This window comes from Oncorhynchus nerka, linkage group LG22, assembly GCF_034236695.1.
Source record: "Oncorhynchus nerka isolate Pitt River linkage group LG22, Oner_Uvic_2.0, whole genome shotgun sequence".
NCBI classification, from domain to species: domain Eukaryota; kingdom Metazoa; phylum Chordata; class Actinopteri; order Salmoniformes; family Salmonidae; genus Oncorhynchus; species Oncorhynchus nerka.
The window spans coordinates 90,798,477-90,819,537 of NC_088417.1; positions in this window are offsets into that span (position 1 = coordinate 90,798,477).

A 21,061-nucleotide genomic window follows, 5' to 3' on the forward strand; every position below is an offset into this window, starting at 1 on the left:
TGCCCAACCACTTTTCCAAGGTACGTAACGATCGCCTGAGCAAACTCACATTTAGCCAGATTGATTGTGAGGCGACCCGCAGCCAGACGTTCGAACAAGGCTTGAATACGGGACAGATGTTCTTCCCAAGTATCTGCATATATCACTACATCGTCCAGATAAACAGCGTTCAGACCGGCGACAACCCTGTTCATAAGTCGCTGATTCAACCATGCTGGTCATTTATGAACATTTGAACATCTTGGCCACGTTCTGTTATAATCTCCACCCGGCACAGCCAGAAGAGGACTGGCCACCCCACATATGCTCTCTCTAATTCTCTCTTTCTTTCTCTCTCTCGGAGGACCTGAGCCCTAGGACCGTGCCCCAGGACTACCTGACATGATGACTCCTTGCTGTCCCCAGTCCACCTGACTGTGCTGCTGCTCCAGTTTCAACTGTTCTGTCTTATTATTATTCGACCATGCTGGTCATTTATGAACATTTGAACATCTTGGTCATGTTCTGTTATAATCTCTACCCGGCACAGCCAGAAGAGGACTGGCCACCCCACATAGCCTGGTTCCTCTCTAGGTTTCTTCCTAGGTTTTGGCCTTTCTAGGGAGTTTTTCCTAGCCACCGTGCTTTTACACCTGCATTGTTTGCTGTTTGGGGTTTTAGGCTGGGTTTCTGTACAGCACTTTGAGATATCAGCTGATGTACGAAGGGCTATATACATAAATTTGATTTGATTTGATTTGATTTGAAAAGTGGCAGGTGCATTGCGCAGACCGAAACTCATAACCGAATACGAGTACAGACCAAAGGGTGTAATAAAGGCAGAGATTTCACGTGCCCTACTCGTCAGTGGCACCTGCCAATAGCCTTTTAACAGGTCAAATTTGCTCACAAACTTAGCTGCACCGACTTGATCAACACAGTCCTCCATCCGAGGAAGAGGAAATGAATCTGGCTTTGTGACACTGTTTACCTTACGGTAGTCCGTACAAAAACGGTTTGTTCCATCTGGTTTACTGACCAAGATACAGGGAGAAGCCCAACTGGAGAAAGAAGGCTCTGCTATCTTACTCTCCAGCATGTACTTGACCTCAGCATCCAGACAACGTAGTTTCTCTGAAGAAACTCTATAGAACCGCTGACGAATGGGGTCAGCATCTCCAATGTCAATATCATGTTCTATTAAGTTTGTACGTGTAGGTGTATCAGAAAACAAACCTGGAAATCTCTGAATCAGACCAACCATCTCTTTCCGCCCATCAACAGGTAGGTGAGTGAGAAGACTGTCTAAAATATCCAGTGTTTCTGAATTTTTCAATCTACCCTGCAATATACAATCATCAGGACCAGGAACATCTTCCTCCTCATGCACAGATCTAGCACGACAAGAACCCAAGGAAACAACGGTATCAGCCAAAAGAACAGGTTTACCGTCCTCTGTAGAATCCCACTGTTCAGTATCAGAGGAACGTGCATAATAGGGTTTTAACAGATTTACATGGCACAGCTGGTGTGCTTTCCTCCGTTCTGGAGTGGCAACTAGATAATTTTGCTCAGTGTACTGGCGCACCACTGTATATGGACCTTGAAACTTGGCTTGAAAAGGAGAACCAACAATTTGCAGCAGAGCAAGAACCTGGTCACCTGGACTAAAGTGACGAGGCTCAGTTCGGCGATCAAATATGCCCTTCATTCTGTCCTGTGAAGATGATAACTTCTCTTTAGCCATTTCACCAGCGGTGTACAGCCGTCGCCGGAAATCACACACATACGATAATAGGGACTGAGGAGGCTCGGGAGACTTCCAGTCATCCTGGAGAACAGATAAAAGTCCACGCACCCTATGTCCAAACACAAGGTCATTTGGACTGAAACCTGTGCTCTCCTGTGAAACTTCCCTAGCGGCTAACAGTAACCAAGGCAACCCCTCCTCCCAATCCTTATCCATCTCAGTACAATAAGCTCTCAACAAAGACTTAAGTGTTTGATGGAAACGTTCCAGTGCTCCTTGACTTTGAGCGTGATAGGCGCTAGACAAATTGTGTTTAATATGGAGCTGTTGAAGAACCTGACTAAACAGATTAGAGGTAAAATTAAATCCTTGATCACTCTGAATGACCTTAGGGATTCCAAACAATGAGAGAAACTGAGTCAAAGCTTTTAACACCGATTTAGTCGTGATAGATCGGAGAGGATAGGCAGCAGGAAACCTAGTGGTCTGACATCACAGTGAACAGGTAACTGCTACCCTTTTTAGAACGAGGCAGAGGACCCACACAGTCAATAATCAGATACTCAAAAGGTTGGCTGAGTACAGGAATAGGAAACAATGGTACTGGTTTAATAGCTTGATTAGGCTTACCAGTTAATTGACAGGTGTGACAAGTTTTGATAAAATCAGAAACATCCCTCTTTAATCTAGGCCAAAAGAAATGTCTTAATATGCGATTGTAGGTTTTCCTCACCCCCATATGTCCAGCAACTTCACTGTGAGAAGTTTCCAACACCAACTCACGAAGCTTAACTGGTACAACAACCTGACTAATTGCCTCCCCCAGAAAACAACTATCATGAGAAACCCACTTTCTCATCAGGACATCCTCTTGGAGAAAATAGCCATGGGCGACATCTCCCAACTGTTCTACAGGCACAATTTGATCACGCAACTCTTCCAACGTGGGGTCATCCCGTTGCGCATTGATTAGATCTGACCGGGTTACAGATAACGGGATAACAGGGAAAATAGTGACATACTTTGTATTATTATCATTAGTCGGCGCAGTGACCAGTTCGCCACGGCTCATAGAACGTGTCACTGCACACGCAGGAATCCCAACAAATGACGGCTTAGTGGAAACCACTAGAGATGGAAACACGACTGGCCATACACGTTCACCAGCCAAGTTATTCCCAAGGATAACGTCGATACCCTCAATAGGCAACGAAGGACGCACCCCCACAACAACTTCACCCTTCACCAGCCCACAATCATCAGTTTATGCAATGGAACTGACAGAGTGTTCCAACCTATTCCCCGAATCAGTCTCAGCAGAAAAGGGTAACACAGACTTCAACACAAATGATTCAGAGGCACCGGTGTCTCTCAGGATCTTCACTGGCACTAGGTCTTTACTTCCTAACATAGACACAAAACCTTCCGTAATGAAAGGTAAATAGTCTGGATCAATATGGACTTTCACATTCTCCTGGGCCTGAGGAAATGAGTCATGAATGAACTGATGTGGAACAGGCGCAGCTAACGCGGTAGGCTTAGATTTAGCATAAGCACCCTTTGACCTGAGAAGTGGACATTCGTTTTTCCAATGACCTGAACCTTGACAGTAGTGACACTCCTGCCCAAAGTCAGCTTTACCATGGGAGTCAGGTTCAACCCTAGTTGAATAGAACTCTGCCCGTGAACCAAAGTATCTCGATGAGCGAAGCCCAAATCTATCCGAACGCCCCCACTCTTTCCGAATACGGGGCTCTGCAAAGACACTTTTGTGAGTCAACACATACTCGTCCGCCAAAACCGCAGCTTCAGCAACATTCTATACTTTCTGTTCGTTAATATACATGGCAATACGATCAGGAATTGGGTCCTTAAATTGCTCTAACAATCAGATCACACAGTCCTTGGAAAGTCACAACTGCAGAGGCGGAACACCAGCGATTAAACTGTAAAGATAACTGTCGCGCAAACTCAACATGAGTCTGCTTATCATCCCTTTTTAAAGTTCTAAATCGTTGGCGGTAAGCCTCAGGGACCAATTCATAAATCTGTAACACAGCGGTTTTAACTTTATCATAACTGGCACTGTCGTGTACACTAAGAGCTGAATATGCTTCCTGCGCTTTACCAGTCAGCACACACTGCAACATTAAAGTGCGGTCAGAATCAGGCCAACTCCTAGCGTCAGCAACCCGCTCAAACAACGAAAAGAATGTCTCGGGGTCCGTTTCTTTAAACCGAGGCAATAACTGTAAGTTCCCAACAATATCAAATGTCTCTGGGGCACGACCAAAAGCGGAACTACCCCTAGGTAAATCTGGGTCACCTTCCCAAAACAAACTCTCCCCTGAGATCTTTCCTTCCCTAACCAACTCTATACGTTTTTGTTGCAACTTGATTTTAGCACGCTCCATATCTTGTTTAAATGCCAATTCCTTTTCATATTTTACACGATCATGCTCTAGCTTCTCACGACCATGCTCCAGCTGTAACAAAAGCAGTTCTTTCTGCTGTTCAAAAAGAAGGCTACTAGGACTAACCGATGGAATGGCCATTGTAACGTTATGGGGAGACAACAAATCCTCAGCAGAGGCTGGCCCGGTGGTAACTTCAAGAATACCACTCTCCATCAGATTGGCCTTCAATATCAACCTAATAGAATTCTTTAGACGTTTATCACTAATCTCAACCTTGTAGTGTTCCGCGACCTTCAACAGCTGTTCTTTAGTACCTAAATCGAACAATTCCTCTGATGGAGAGTGAATGAACTTATCTACATAAGACGCCATAATCACACAAAAAAAAAATCTCGCTCTTCCCTTCTGCTGAGCACACCAGACCACAACCCGAGAATTGACAATCACCCTGAGCACCACAGAAGAGAGATGAGATACGGAGCTTCCCCAAAACCTACGATAACTCAACCCTAGTCTTCGTGCAGATTTGCGGTGGGAATTTACGCACTGTAGCCCGCTGGCAAGGAAAAACTCCCCACCAAGCCACGGATGTGCCCCGAGACAACTGCTCAGTCCACAGACACCACACAAAAATAACAAACATTAACCATGCCCAACATATTCCCCCCAAAATTAAACACGTCGCTAAACCGATCAGGGGAAAAAGGCTATAGCTCCGGGTAGCAAGTTCCACTACCCTACCCAAAACTCCCACCGAGGTACACAGCCGAGATTACTCACCTCAGACTGATGTCCCAACAGAAAGTAGAACAAGAGTTCAGGCTAGGCAGGGCCTGGAAACTAACCATTATAGTCTCTCCAACACAGCACACAAACCAAACAACAAAGGCAACCAATACTGGGTCTATCAAACTCAAACAAAATATGCAAACCAAACACGTACCTCCACGGTCTCCCAAACCAATAGTTCAAAGATCCCGGATGAGCCCCCACTTGTCACTAACCGGCTCAAAGCCCGTAACAAAAGGGAGACAACGTGGAGATAAGGCGTAACAAAAGATATATTTATTAACTAAAGCAACTAAGGAAAATATACAATGGTGTGTGTAATCAGTAATCAGTAGTGTAAGTGAGTGTTTTGCATGCATGAATGAATGTGATAATGCAGGTTGTTGAAAGATGCTGTCGCAAACAACCCCAAAACCACCAAGAAACACAACAAAATCCATAAAGGTGTCTGCATGGAGAGAGTCTCCTCCATGAATGGGGAAGTGGTGTATTTATCCTGGGAGACACCGGGCCCAGTTGTTTCCCATGTAGCTGACGACCCTCCCAACTCCGCCCACCAGCATCCTAATAAGGAAATAACAGAGAGAGAATACGGCAGACAGAGTGGGAGGGTCGTCACATTATACAAAAAGCATAACAAGAATATTGATGTGTTGATTTTGTCCAAAGTAACAGTTAGTAAAATCAGGTATAGATTATGTATTTTGGATGTTTCCAGTGTATTTTGAATGCTTTCAGACAATAAAACAATGTGTGTTAACTGATTAACTCTGGCAGCCCTAATGTTAATGTATGCAATGTAAATATATCTGCCTTAGTTCCCCATCCCACTCTGACAAGAAGAGGAGCCTGACCCAAAGCTCTTCTCGATATCTTCCATACCGACCACTTATCACAGGCATTTTGCTGATTTTGTACATTACGATTAGCTCCACAATACTCTCTGTCTCTCTCTCTGTCTCTCTCCCCCCTCTCTCGGTCTCTAACACTCTCCATCTCTAACACTCTCCGTCTCTAACACTCTCCGTCTCTAACACTCTCCGTCTCTAACACTCTCCGTCTCTAACACTCTCCGTCTCCAACACTCTCCGTCTCCAACACTCTCCGTCTCCAACACTCTCCGTCTCGCTCTCTTTGTCTCTCTCCCACCTCTCTTCCCCCTCTAGCTCTGTCTCTCTCCCCCCACTCTCTCTGTCTCTAACACTCTCTGTCTCTAACACTCTCTGTCTCTTTGTCTCTCCCTCTCTCTCCCCCTCTAGCTCTGTCTCTCTCCCCCCACTCTCTCTCTGTCTCTCTCCCCCCACTCTCTCGGTCTGTCTCTCTCCCCCCACTCTCTCGGTCTGTCTCTCTCCCCCACTCTCTCGGTCTGTCTCTCTCCCCCCACTCTCTCGGTCTGTCTCTCTCCCCCTCTCTCGGTCTGTCTCTCTCCCCCCACTCTCTCGGTCTGTCTCTCTCCCCCCACTCTCTCGGTCTGTCTCTCTCCCCCCACTCTCTCGGTCTGTCTCTCTCCCCCCACTCTCTCGGTCGGTCTGTCTGTCTCTCTCTCTCTGTCGGTCTCTCCCCCTCTCTCTCTGTCTCTCCCCCTCTCTCTCTTTGTCTCTCTTACACTCTCTCGCTCTCTGTGTGTCTCTCTCACTGTCTCTCTCATGCTCTGTCTCTCTCAGAGATAGAAGAGAGGAACTGGAGTCTTCAGACAGTACAGAATAAAGATGAGAATAAAGGCCAGACACTCTTCCTGAATTATTCAGTCTAAAAAAAGAATCTGACCTCTCCTGTCCTGTCCTCTCCATTCCTGTCCTGCCCTCCTCTCTCAGGTTGTCGTGTGTTCAGTGGTCCAGGTTGCCAGCACCACACACAGTCACACCGGTCCCTCTACTACAGTGTGCTCTGTCTGCTTGAGTAAACCTGACTAGTGAACATCTGTCACCAGTAATGAGTGACAGTAAGGTGGGAGCACTCTGTCACATCCTCCCACTCAGTCTCACATACACACTCACGCACACAATTATGTGTGTGTAGCTCACTTTCTCGGTTGTCGGGTTTAGTCTTCTCCTGACGCTATGATGCCCTCTGTCCACTGACACCATCAAACACACACATCGCCCTAGTCTTTTCAACAGCATGTCACACACGGAGATGTCATTGGTCTTGACATCTATCCCATTATGAGTCCACAGACATGTCCATCACCACCACAGTACAGTAGCATCTAATGCTAAGACTTGACATTGTCAGTCAATCCTCCTCCACTAAGCAGTCTAACACAGACGACACAGGCCTGCTCTGAAAGAGTGAAACCATATTATGCCTGGTATTACCACTTTCTCCAAAACCCCTACAGTAAGAGGAAACAGAGTAAAGAACATGATTGCACCACTTTCTCCAGATCCCCTACAGTAAGAGGAAACAGAGTAAAGAACATGATTGCACCACTTTCTCCAGATCCCCTACAGTAAGAGGAAACAGAGTAAAGAACATGATTGCACCACTTTCTCCAGATCCCCTACAGTAAGAGGAAACAGAGTAAAGAACATGATTGCACCACTTTCTCCAGATCCCCTACAGTAAGAGGAAACAGAGTAAAGAACATGATTGCACCACTTTCTCAGATCCCCTACAGTAAGAGGAAACAGAGTAAAGAACATGATTGCACCACTTTCTCCAGATCCCCTACAGTAAGAGGAAACTAAAGAACATTCACCACTTTCTCCAGATCCCTAGGAAACAGAGTAAAGAACATGATTGCACCACTTTCTCCAGATCCCCTACAGTAAGAGGAAACAGAATAAGAACATGATTGCACCACTTTCTCCAGATCCCCTACAGTAAGAGGAAACAGAGTAAAGAACATGATTGCACCACTTTCTCCAGATCCCCTACAGTAAGAGGAAACAGAGTAAAGAACATGATTGCACCACTTTCTCCAGATCCCCTACAGATCCACCACTTTCTACAGATCCCCTACAGTAAGAGGAAACAGAGTAAAGAACATGATTGCACCACTTTCTCCAGATCCCCTACAGTAAGAGGAAACAGAGTAAAGAACATGATTGCACCACTTTCTCCAGATCCCCTACAGTAAGAGGAAACAGAGTAAAGAACATGATTGCACCACTTTCTCCAGATCCCCTACAGTAAGAGGAAACAGAGTAAAGAACATGATTGCACCACTTTCTCCAGATCCCCTACAGTAAGAGGAAACAGAGTAAAGAACATGATTGCACCACTTTCTCCAGATCCCCTACAGTAAGAGGAAACAGAGTAAAGAACATGATTGCACCACTTTCTCCAGATCCCCTACAGTAAGAGGAAACAGAGTAAAGAACATGATTGCACCACTTTCTCCAGATCCCCTACAGTAAGAGGAAACAGAGTAAAGAACATGATTGCACCACTTTCTCCAGATCCCCTACAGTAAGAGGAAACAGAGTAAAGAACATGATTGCACCACTTTCTCCAGATCCCCTACAGTAAGAGGAAACAGAGTAAAGAACATGATTGCACCACTTTCTCCAGATCCCCTACAGTAAGAGGAAACAGAATAAGAACATGATTGCACCACTTTCTCCAGATCCCCTACAGTAAGAGGAAACAGAGTAAAGAACATGATTGCACCACTTTCTCCAGATCCCCTACAGTAAGAGGAAACAGAGTAAAGAACATGATTGCACCACTTTCTCCAGATCCCCTACAGTAAGAGGAAACAGAGTAAAGAACATGATTGCACCACTTTCTCCAGATCCCCTACAGTAAGAGGAAACAGAGTAAAGAACATGATTGCACCACTTTCTCCAGATCCCCTACAGTAAGAGGAAACAGAGTAAAGAACATGATTGCACCACTTTCTCCAGATCCCCTACAGTAAGAGGAAACAGAGTAAAGAACATGATTGCACCACTTTCTCCAGATCCCCTACAGTAAGAGGAAACAGAGTAAAGAACATGATTGCACCACTTTCTCCAGATCCCCTACAGTAAGAGGAAACAGAGTAAAGAACATGATTGCACCACTTTCTCCAGATCCCCTACAGTAAGAGGAAACAGAGTAAAGAACATGATTGCATGATTGCACACTTTCTCCAGATCCCCTACAGTAAGAGGAAACAGAGTAAAGAACTTTGCACCACTTTCTCAGATCCCCTACAGTAAGAGGAAACAGAGTAAAGAACATGATTGCACCACTTTCTCCAGATCCCCTACAGTAAGAGGAAACAGAGTAAAGAACATGATTGCACCACTTTCTCCAGATCCCCTACAGTAAGAGGAAACAGAGTAAAGAACATGATTGCACCACTTTCTCCAGATCCCCTACAGTAAGAGGAAACAGAGTAAAGAACATGATTGCACCACTTTCTCCAGATCCCCTACAGTAAGAGGAAACAGAGTAAAGAACATGATTGCACCACTTTCTCCAGATCCCCTACAGTAAGAGGAAACAGAATAAGAACATGATTGCACCACTTTCTCCAGATCCCCTACAGTAAGAGGAAACAGAGTAAAGAACATGATTGCACCACTTTCTCCAGATCCCCTACAGTAAGAGGAAACAGAATAAGAACATGATTGCACCACTTTCTCCAGATCCCCTACAGTAAGAGGAAACAGTAAGAACATGAAACAGATCCCCCTACAGTAAAGAACATGATTTGCACCACTTTCTCCAGATCCCCTACAGTAAGAGGAAACAGAGTAAAGAACATGATTGCACCACTTTCTCCAGATCCCCTACAGTAAGAGGAAACAGAGTAAAGAACATGATTGCACCACTTTCTCCAGATCCCCTACAGTAAGAGGAAACAGAGTAAAGAACATGATTGCACCACTTTCTCCAGATCCCCTACAGTAAGAGGAAACAGAGTAAAGAACATGATGATATAAAGCAGTGAAATCAGTGCCTCATGTTTTAATATTTGTGTTGGAGTTACTTATGACAGTTACTACACACCTAAAGGAGTGTGGACACGCTTTACTATACCTGTGAGTACCAAACGTCCAAAAGAATAGTAAACTCAAACTCAGAGAAGTTAGGACTTCACTTGTAAAAAGGCTATTTTAGGTTTAGGGTTAAAGTTAGGGGTTAAGGTTAAAGTTAGGAGTTAGGGTTAAAGTTAGGAGTTAGGAGTTAGCGTTAAAGTTGGGAGTTAGGGTTAAGGTTGGGGTTAAAGTTAGGAGTTAGGGTTAAGGTTGGGGTTAAAGTTAGGAGTTAGGGTTGGGGTTAAAGTTAGGAGTTAGGGTTAAAGTTAGGAGTTAGGGTTAAGGTTGGGGTTAAAGTTAGGAGTTAGGGTTAAGGTTGGGGTTAAAGTTAGGAGTTAAGGTTGGGGTTAAAGTTAGGAGTTAGGGTTAAGGTTAAAGTTAGGAGTTAGGGTTAAAGTTAGGAGTTAGGGTTAAGGTTGGGGTTAAAGTTAGGAGTTAGGGTTAAGGTTGGGGTTAAAGTTAAGGTTGGGGTTAAAGTTAGGAGTTAGGGTTAAGGTTAAAGTTAGGAGTTAGGGTTAAGGTTAAAGTTAGGAGTTAGGGTTAAGGTTAAAGTTAGGAGTTAGGGTTAAGGTTAAAGTTAGGAGTTAGGGTTAAGGTTGGGGTTAAAGTTAGGAGTTAGGGTTAAGGTTGGGGTTAAAGTTAGGAGTTAGGGTTAAGGTTGGGGTTAAAGTTAGGAGTTAGGGTTAAGGTTGGGGTTAAAGTTAGGAGTTATGGTTAAAGTTAGGACAATATGCATCCGGCCCGACCTCCCCCGCTGAGGGTGGTGTATGTGTGTGTTACTATAATCCTAGAATCGCTTTTGATGAAATGGTTCCCCCAGGTGCCAAATGAGTTCTACCAAATAGACTGGTTTGACAGACTCTCCAAGTACATGTCAGCCTACTTTGAAAGTCCAGCCAAAAACCAAAAGAGTACTACTGTTTTTTGGTAACGCTGAATGTGGTACGAGAGAGAGCCGGCCTCACCCTACTAGAATCTGAAGTCAAATGTCTACTGTTTACCTGATGATCTGGTGCTTCTGTCCCCAACCTAAGAGGGCCTACAGCAGCACCTAGATCATCTGCACAGGTTCGGTCAGACCTGGGCCCTGACAGTAACTCTCAGTAAGACCAAAATAATGGTGTTCCAAAAAAGGTCCAGTAGCCAGAAACACAAATACGAATTCCATCTAGACACCGTTGCCCTAGAGCACACAAAAAAACTATACATACCTCAGCCTAAACATTAGTGCCACAGGTAACTTCCACAAGGCAAGAAGGGCCTTCTATACCAAAAAAAAGGAACATAAAATTCAACATACCAATTAGGATCTGGCTAAAAATACTTGAATCAGTTATAGAACCCATTGTCCTTTATGGTTGTCTGGGATACACTCACCTATCAAGAATTCACAAAATGGGACAAATTGAAACTCTGCATGCAGAATTCTTCAAAAATATCCTCTCCGTAAAACACCAAATAATGCGTGCAGAGCCGATACCCTCTAATTATCAACCACCTAAAAGGAAGCGATTCCCAAACCTTCCATAACAAAACCATCACCTACAAAGAGATGAACCTGGAGAAGAGTCCCCTAAGCAAGCTGGTCCTGGGGCTCTGTTCAAACACAAACACACCGCATAGAGCCCCAGGACAGCAGCACAATTAGACCCAAGCAAATCATGAGAAAACAAAAAGATAATTACTTGACACATTGGAAAGAATTAGCAAAAAAACTGAGCAAACTAGAATGCTATTTGTCCCTAAACAGAGAGTACATAGTGGCAGAATACCTGACCACTGTGACTGACCAAACTTAAGGAAAACGTTGACTATGTACAGACTCAGTGAGCATAGCCTTGCTATTGAGAAAGGCCGCCGCAGGCAGACCTGGCTCTCAAGCAAAGACAGGCTATGTGCTCACTGCCCACAAAATGAGGTGGAAACTGAGCTGCACTTCCTAACCTGCCAAATGTATGAGCATATTAGAGACACATATTTCCCTCAGATTACACAGACACACACAGAGAGAGAGAGAGAAAAAGAGAGAGAGAGAAAAAGAGAGAGAGAGAAAGAGAGAGAGAGAGAAAAAGAGAGAGAGAGAGAAAAAGAGAAAAAGAGAGAGAGAGAGAAAAAGAGAGAGAGAGAGAGAAAAAGAGAGAAAAAGAGAGAGAGAGAGAAAAAGAGAGAGAGAGAAAAAGAGAGAGCGAGAAAAAGAGAGAGAGAGAAAAAGAGAGAGCGAGAAAAAGAGAGAGAGAGAGAGAAAAAGAGAAAAAGAGAGAGAGAGAGAGAAAAAGAGAAAAAGAGAGAGAAAAAGAGAGAAAAAGAGAGAGAGAGAGAAAAAGAGAGAGAGAGAAAAAGAGAGAGCGAGAAAAAGAGAGAGAGAGAAAAAGAGAGAGCGAGAAAAAGAGAGAGAGAGAGAGAGAGAAAAGAGAAAAAGAGAGAGAGAGAGAGAGAAAAAGAGAAAAAGAGAGAGAGAGAGAGAAAAAGAGAAAAAGAGAGAAAAAGAGAGAGAGAGAGAAAAAGAGAGCGAGAAAAAGAGAGAGAGAGAGATAGTCTGTGTGTTATCTTTTGATCTCAGTCTGCTAGTTCAGGACAGACCGGTTAAAACAAAGAGGCATGGATTAGAAACGTTTGATTGGAGCGTTGATATGACCTTGAACCCCGTTGGTTACCCTCGGCAGAGGATGGGATGTGAGACTGAAGCAAGCACTACCCCATCCCTCTCTTCTATTGTCCCCCCTCCCCTTTTTCACTGAATCCTTTGGTCCTTTCATCTTCCACATCTCCTCCTCTCTCCTTCCATCTCCTTCTCTACCCCCTATATCTCTCTAGAGACTCTCTATGCCCCTCTACTCTCCATCACTTCAAAGCAACACACTAGAAAATGCAGGAGAATAGAGGAAAACAAATGCTTGGAACATGTCAATTGCAGAGAATTCTGGGAAACCAGGATGTGATGTTGTGATGTACAAAAAAAGAAGTTGCCCTGAGTAGTACAGGAACATCAGAAAGGTGACCTCACTAGTATGATATATAAATTCAGAAAAATACTACAGGGAACATTGTCTGTCCGATAGCTCACAGAAGAGGACAGAGCCCAAATGGATTTACAGTATATGAACTATGACCATATGAAAAACGAAATACATGCTAGATGCTGTTTGAAAGGTCTCCAGTACAAGGTTTCTGGTGGTACTGTAGTTAGATGAACGACTAAGACACGGTGGCCTGTATTTAAAGCAGGCTGAGGTTGAATACGTATTTCAAATATTCATATACACATGAGGTGCGCTTGATATACAGTAGCTTGTCAGGCACAATGGAACCAATAAAATATTCCCAGAAGTGCAACCTCCTCATTCCAGGCAAGCTAAATCAAGCGCACCTCAATATATTTCATATTTCAAATATTTTAAATACGTATTCGACCCAACAGGTCTGTGTCACAGGCTGATGAGGTTGTAAGTCGCTCTGGATAAGAGCGTCTGCTAAATGACTTAAATGTAAATGTAAATGTAAGAGGTTAGCTAGAGTACGTCCGAAATGGCACCTTATTCCCTATATTGCATCACTTTACTACTAGCCTATGGGATCTGGTCAAAAGTACTACACTATAGGGAATAGGGTGCCATTTCAGGAGCAGCCTGGATAGACTGTGGCATTTGTCTATAGATGAAATGCAGGGTTGGGCTCAATTCGAATTTAAGTCAGTCAATTAAGGAAATAAACAGAAAATGGCATCCATTTTGATCGATTTCTCAATCAACTAAAAAGGAGAAGATATTTATTTCAAAAGCGTTTCCTTTTTTGAACTTCCTGAATTGAGTGACTTCAACTGTAATTTACCCCTGCTGTAGATGTGGTAGATAACATGGTTATGCTGCACTGTGTGTGTGTGTGGGGGGGGTCCACACAAAGCCATAGTAAAGCCCTCCATCTGTGATCCACCATCTCCTTATTGATGATGGTGATGATAGTGATGATGGTGGTGATGATAGTGATGATATTGATGGTGGTAGTAATGGTGGTGATGGTGATGGTGATAATGATGATGGTGATAATGATGGTGGTGGTGGTGGTGGTATTGATGATGTGGTAATGATGGTGGTGATGATGATGCTGGTATTGATGGTGGTAGTAATTGTGATGGTGGTGATGATAATGATGGTGATGGTCATGATGGTGGTGATGGAATTGATTGTGGTGGTCATGATGGTGATGGTGGTAATGATGAAGGTGTGATGATGGTGGTGATGGTGATGATGATAAAAATGTGATGGTGGTGATGAAGATGTGATGGTGGTGGTGATGAAGATGTGATGGTGGTGGTGATGATGGTGATGAAGGTGAATGTGGTGATGATGAAAGTGATGGTGGTGATGGAATTGATTGTGGTGGTGATGGTGGTGGTGACTAAATAACTAAATAACTAAATAACTTTTTTGCCCGCTTTGAGGACAATACAGTGCCACTGACACGGCCTGCAACGAAAACATGCGGTCTCTCCTTCACTGCAGCCGAGGTGAGTAAGACATTTAAACGTGTTAACCCTCGCAAGGCTGCAGGCCCAGACGGCATCCCCAGCCGCGCCCTCAGAGCATGCGCAGACCAGCTGGCCGGTGTGTTTACGGACATATTCAATCAATCCCTATACCAGTCTGCTGTTCCCACATGCTTCAAGAGGGCTACCATTGTTCCTGTTCCCAAGAAAGCTAAGGTAACTGAGCTAAACGACTACCGCCCCGTAGCACTCACTTCCGTCATCATGAAGTGCTTTGAGAGACTAGTCAAGGACCATATCACCTCCACCCTACCTGACACCCTAGACCCACTCCAATTTGCTTACCGGCCAAATAGGTCCACAGACGATGCAATCTCAACCACACTGCACACTGCCCTAACCCATCTGGACAAGAGGAATACCTATGTGAGAATGCTGTTCATCGACTACAGCTCGGGATTCAACACCATAGTACCCTCCAAGCTCGTCATCAAGCTTGAGACCCTGGGTCTCGACCCCGCCCTGTGCAACTGGGTACTGGACTTCCTGACGGGCCGCCCCCAGGTGGTGAGGGTAGGCAACAACATCTCCTCCCCGCTGATCCTCAACACGGGGGCCCCACAAGGGTGCGTTCTGAGCCCTCTCCTGTACTCCCTGTTCACCCACGACTGCGTGGCCACGCACGCCTCCAACTCAATCATCAAGTTTGCGGACGACACAACAGTGGTAGGCTTGATTACCAACAACGACGAGACGGCCTACAGGGAGGAGGTGAGGGCCCTCGGAGTGTGGTGTCAGGAAAATAACCTCACACTCAACGTCAACAAAACTAAGGAGATGATTGTGGACTTCAGGAAACAGCAGAGGGAACACCCCCCTATCCACATCGATGGAACAGTAGTGGAGAGGGTAGCAAGTTTTAAGTTCCTCGGCATACACATCACAGACAGACTGAATTGGTCCACTCACACAGACAGCGTCGTGAAGAAGGCGCAGCAGCGCCTCTTCAACCTCAGGAGGCTGAAGAAATTCGGCTTGTCACCAAAAGCACTTACAAACTTCTACAGATGCACAATGGAGAGCATCCTGGCGGGCTGTATCACCGCCTGGTACGGCAACTGCTCCGCCCTCAACCGTAAGGCTCTCCAGAGGGTAGTGAGGTCTGCACAACGCATCACCGGGGGCAAACTACCTGCCCTCCAGGACACCTACACCACCCGATGTTACAGGAAGGCCATAAAGATCATCAAGGATATCAACCACCCGAGCCACTGCCTGTTCACCCCGCTATCATCCAGAAGGCGAGGTCAGTACAGGTGCATCAAAGCTGGGACCGAGAGACTGAAAAACAGCTTCTATCTCAAGGCCATCAGACTGTTAAACAGCCACCACTAACATTGAGTGGCTGCTGCCAACACACTGACATTGACACTGACCCAACTCCAGCCACTTTAATAATGGGAATTGATGGGAAATTATGTAAATATATCACTAGCCACTTTAAACAATGCTACCTTATATAATGTTACTTACCCTACATTATTCATCTCATATGCATACGTATATACTGTACTCTATATCATCGACTGCATCCTTATGTAATACATGTATCACTAGCCACTTTAACTATGCCACTTTGTTTACTTTGTCTACATACTCATCTCATATGTATATACTGTACTCGATACCATCTACTGTATGCTGCCCTGTACCATCACTCATTCATATATCCTTATGTACATATTCTTTATCCCCTTACACTGTGTATAAGACAGTAGTTTTGGAATTGTTAGTTAGATTACTTGTTGGTTATTACTGCATTGTCGGAACTAGAAGCACAAGCATTTCGCTACACTCGCATTAACATCTGCTAACCATGTGTATGTGACAAATCAAATATGATTTGATTTGATTGGATGATAATGATGATGGTCATGATGGTCTAGATGGTGATGAAGGTGTGATGGTGGTGATGAAAGTGTGATGATGTTGATGGTGGTGATGAAGGTGTGATGGTGGTGAAGGTAATTGTGGTGATGACGGTGATGGTGGTGATGAAAGTGTGATGGTGGTGATGAAGGTGTGATGGTGGTGAAGGTAATTGTGGTGATGACGGTGATGGTGGTGATGAAAGTGTGATGGTGGTGATGAAGGTGTGATGGTGGTGATGAAGGTGTGATGTGATGGTGAAGGTGTGATGTGATGGTGGTGATGAAGGTATGATGATGGTGGTGATGAAGGTGTGATGGTGGTGGTGATGAAGATGTGTTGGTGGTGGTGATGAAGGTGAGATGGTGGTGGTGATGAAGGTGATGAAGGTATGGTGATGAAGGTGATGATGGTAATGATGATGGTGATGATGGTCGTGAAGATGGTGATGATGGTGATGAAGGTGTGATGGTGGTGATGAAGGTGTGATGGTGATGATGAAGGTGTGATGGTGATGGTGTGATGGTGGTGATGAAAGTGAGATGGTGGTGATGAAAATGTGATGGTGGTGGTGATGAAGGTGATGGTGGTGATGATGAAGGTGATGTGATGGTGGTGATGGTGGTTATGACGGTGATGGTGGTGATGATGAAACGGATGGTGATGATGTGATGGTGGTGGTGATGAAGGTGATGGTGGTGATGAAGGTGAGATGGTGGTGATGGTGGTAATGATGAAGCTGTGATGGTAATGAAGGTGGGATGGTGGTGATGGTGGTAATGATGGTGTGATGGTGATGAAGGTGAGGGTGGTGGTGTGATGGAGGTGATGGTAATGATGATGGTAATGATGGTGGTGTTGGTGATGGTGGTAATGGTAGTGATGATGATGGTGATGATAATGGTGTTGGTGATGGCGGTCATGCTGATGGTCTTGATGGTGGTGATAATGGAGGTGATAATGTTGATGGTGGTCATGATGTTGATGATAATGATAAACCTTTTAACGTAATACTGTAGCCTATGTAAAATACAAATACGTGTTGTATTGTGTTTTTTTGTTGTTGATAAAGACAGATATGCTATATGATTGGCATACAGTGTCCACAATATATAAAAAGGAGGATGTGTAGGCTTGTGCAATATCCATGCACCAGTCCAAGTTGTGATCGGTTTGTAGCAGATGGCAAATGGATTGAAAAAAGACACACATTTGGAACGAAGGGCAGAGTATGAAATAATGCTCTCACATTATCAAGGTGAAAGCAGTCTTATTATTCATGTCCAAATCCATCTTCGCTCTGAATCACTCCATCTAGCCTTGAAGGTTACACTATCATACTGTATCTCATCTGTCCTTCCTGATTCTGTCTCAGTGCATAGAGTTATACTGTTCTATTCTAAGCACACCCAGAATACAGTCGTTCCCCAGTGAAAAGCATGATATTACTGCCAAACATAAATTGTATTTGACCACAAAGATGTTGCACAGATTTTTCCTGGTGACTGCACTGCAGAGACATTCTACACATGATTCTGTCTGTACTATGATGTGTTCCAGTTCTGGCCTACAGTGTGTGCACACTATGAAAACAATAGTGACTATTGTGGGGCAAAAAAAAATGTGCATTTAGATTAATTTACATTTTAAATATAGTATAAAAAAAATAAAAATATTTGAGATAGATTCCATATTCAGAAAAAAGGGAATGTGGTTCTCCAGGGCACTAGTAGAAGCTGTGTCTGATAACAGAATGCTAAAGACTCACATCATTCTGAAAGACAATGAATAACACAAAACGGTGTAAAAGGCTGAGACAGGAAAGGAAGCAGGAAGAACTGTAACGATTTATAGTGTACAGCAATTAAGATCGTATTTTCTTCAATCGGCGCTCAGTGTATTTTATATCCCATTTACTGTCTGTCAGATTGATTATAGCGAATGCTAAGCCAGGTTGGGATCTTTCAAAAGTTGGCACCGAGCACCAGAGCAGCTGGTTTTGCATGCCCTTGCATAAAAGTCCCTTAAAGCGACTATTATTGAACTGTGTTTGTTATTTATCTTGTACCGACAACCTAACAACTCAAAGTATCTGGAAAGTGAGGTTTCAGGAAGTGATCAAATTAAAGCATCAGGAATTATAGTAAATTAAAATACAACACTTGTATTTGTGTGTTGCTCTCAAGATACAGGTTTTATTGGTGAATTCCATGCAGGAGGATTCCAACCCTAATTTAGAGAAAGAGTGGGGTGTAGAATGTGACAGAGGGGTGAGTGAGGAGCCTGTCACTGCACTGTAACTCCACAGAGGAATTCAACAGTATGTGTATACAGTATGTAGAAACAGGAATGTATACTAAGTGGATCGTAGACCATGTTGTCGTTGTGTGTGTGTGTGCTTTTGTCCATTAGTTTATGCATGTTACCTACAATATCCCCCTTATACGTCCTCCTCTCCCCGCTCCTTGGCACCTAACCCTGTCTCCCCCTCCACAACCACCCCCTCACATTCTTCCTCTCCATCCACCTCACCCACATCCCTCCACCTTTCTCACCTCCCCTGTCTCCCTCCACCTCCCCTGTCTCCCTCCACCTTTCTCACCTCCCCTGTCTTCCTCCACCTCTCCTGTCTCCCTCCACCTCTCGTGCTTCTGAGCCCAGCTCTGGAATGACAGCTCAGGCATTAGTCTAGCTCTGGAATGACAGCTCAGGCATTAGTCTAGCTCTGGAATGACAGCTCAGGCATTAGTCTAGCTCTGGAATGACAGCTCAGGCATTAGTCTAGCTCTGGAATGACAGCTCAGGCATTAGTCTAGCTCTGGAATGACAGCTCAGGCATTAGTCTAGCTCTGGAATGACAGCTCAGGCATTAGTCTAGCTCTGGAATGACAGCTCAGGCATTAGTCTAGCTCTGGAATGACAGCTCAGGCATTAGTCTAGCTCTGGAATGACAGCTCAGGCATTAGTCTAGCTCTGGAATGACAGCTCAGGCATTAGTCTAGCTCTGGAATGACAGCTCAGGCATTAGCTCTGGAATGACAGCTCAGGCACTAGCTCTGGAATGACAGCTCAGGCATTAGTCTAGCTCTGGAATGACAGCTCAGGCATTAGTCTAGCTCGGGAATGACAGCTCAGGCATTAGTCTAGCTCGGGAATGACAGCTCAGGCATTAGTCTAGCTCTGGAATGACAGCTCAGGCATTAGTCTAGCTCTGGAATGACAGCTCAGGCATTAGTCTAGCTCTGGAATGACAGCTCAGGCATTAGTCTAGCTCTGGAATGACAGCTCAGGCATTAGTCTAGCTCTGGAATGACAGCTCAGGCATTAGTCTAGCTCTGGAATGACAGCTCAGGCATTAGTCTAGCTCTGGAATGACAGCTCAGGCATTAGTCTAGCTCTGGAATGACAGCTCAGGCATTAGTCTAGCTCTGGAATGACAGCTCAGGCATTAGTCTAGCTCTGGAATGACAGCTCAGGCATTAGTCTAGCTCTGGAATGACAGCTCAGGCATTAGTCTAGCTCTGGAATGACAGCTCAGGCATTAGTCTAGCTCTGGAATGACAGCTCAGGCATTAGTCTAGCTCTGGAATGACAGCTCAGGCATTAGTCTAGCTCTGGAATGACAGCTCAGGCATTAGTCTAGCTCTGGAATGACAGCTCAGGCACTAGCTCTGGAATGACAGCTCAGGCATTAGTCTAGCTCTGGAATGACAGCTCAGGCATTAGTCTAGCTCTGGAATGACAGCTCAGGCATTAGTCTAGCTCTGGAATGACAGCTCAGGCATTAGTCTAGCTCTGGAATGACAGCTCAGGCATTAGCTCTGGAATGACAGCTCAGGCATTAGTCTAGCTCTGTAATGACAGCTCAGGCATTAGTCTAGCTCTGGAATGACAGCTCAGGCATTAGTCTAGCTCTGGAATGACAGCTCAGGCATTAGTCTAGCTCGGGAATGACAGCTCAGGCATTAGTCTAGCTCGGGAATGACAGCTCAGGCATTAGTCTAGCTCGGGAATGACAGCTCAGGCATTAGTCTAGCTCGGGAATGACAGCTCAGGCATTAGTCTAGCTCGGGAATGACAGCTCAGGCATTAGTCTAGCTCTGGAATGACAGCTCAGGCATTAGTCTAGCTCTGGAATGACAGCTCAGGCATTAGTCTAGCTCTGGAATGACAGCTCAGGCATTAGCTCTGGAATGACAGCTCAGGCATTAGTCTAGCTCTGTAATGACAGCTCAGGCATTAGTCTAGCTCTGGAATGACAGCTCAGGCATTAGTCTAGCTCTGGAATGACAGCTCAGGCATTAGTCTAGCTCGGGAATGACAGCTCAGGCATTAGTCTAGCTCGGGAATGACAGCTCAGGCATTAGTCTAGCTCGGGAATGACAGCTCAGGCATTAGTCTAGCTCGGGAATGACAGCTCAGGCATTAGTCTAGCTCGGGAATGACAGCTCAGGCATTAGTCTAGCTCTGGAATGACAGCTCAGGCATTAGTCTAGCTCTGGAATGACAGCTCAGGCATTAGTCTAGCTCTGGAATGACAGCTCAGGCATTAGTCTAGCTCTGGAATGACAGCTCAGGCATTAGTCTAGCTCGGGAATGACAGCTCAGGCATTAGTCTAGCTCGGGAATGACAGCTCAGGCATTAGTCTAGCTCGGGAATGACAGCTCAGGCATTAGTCTAGCTCGGGAATGACAGCTCAGGCATTAGTCTAGCTCTGGAATGACAGCTCAGGCATTAGTC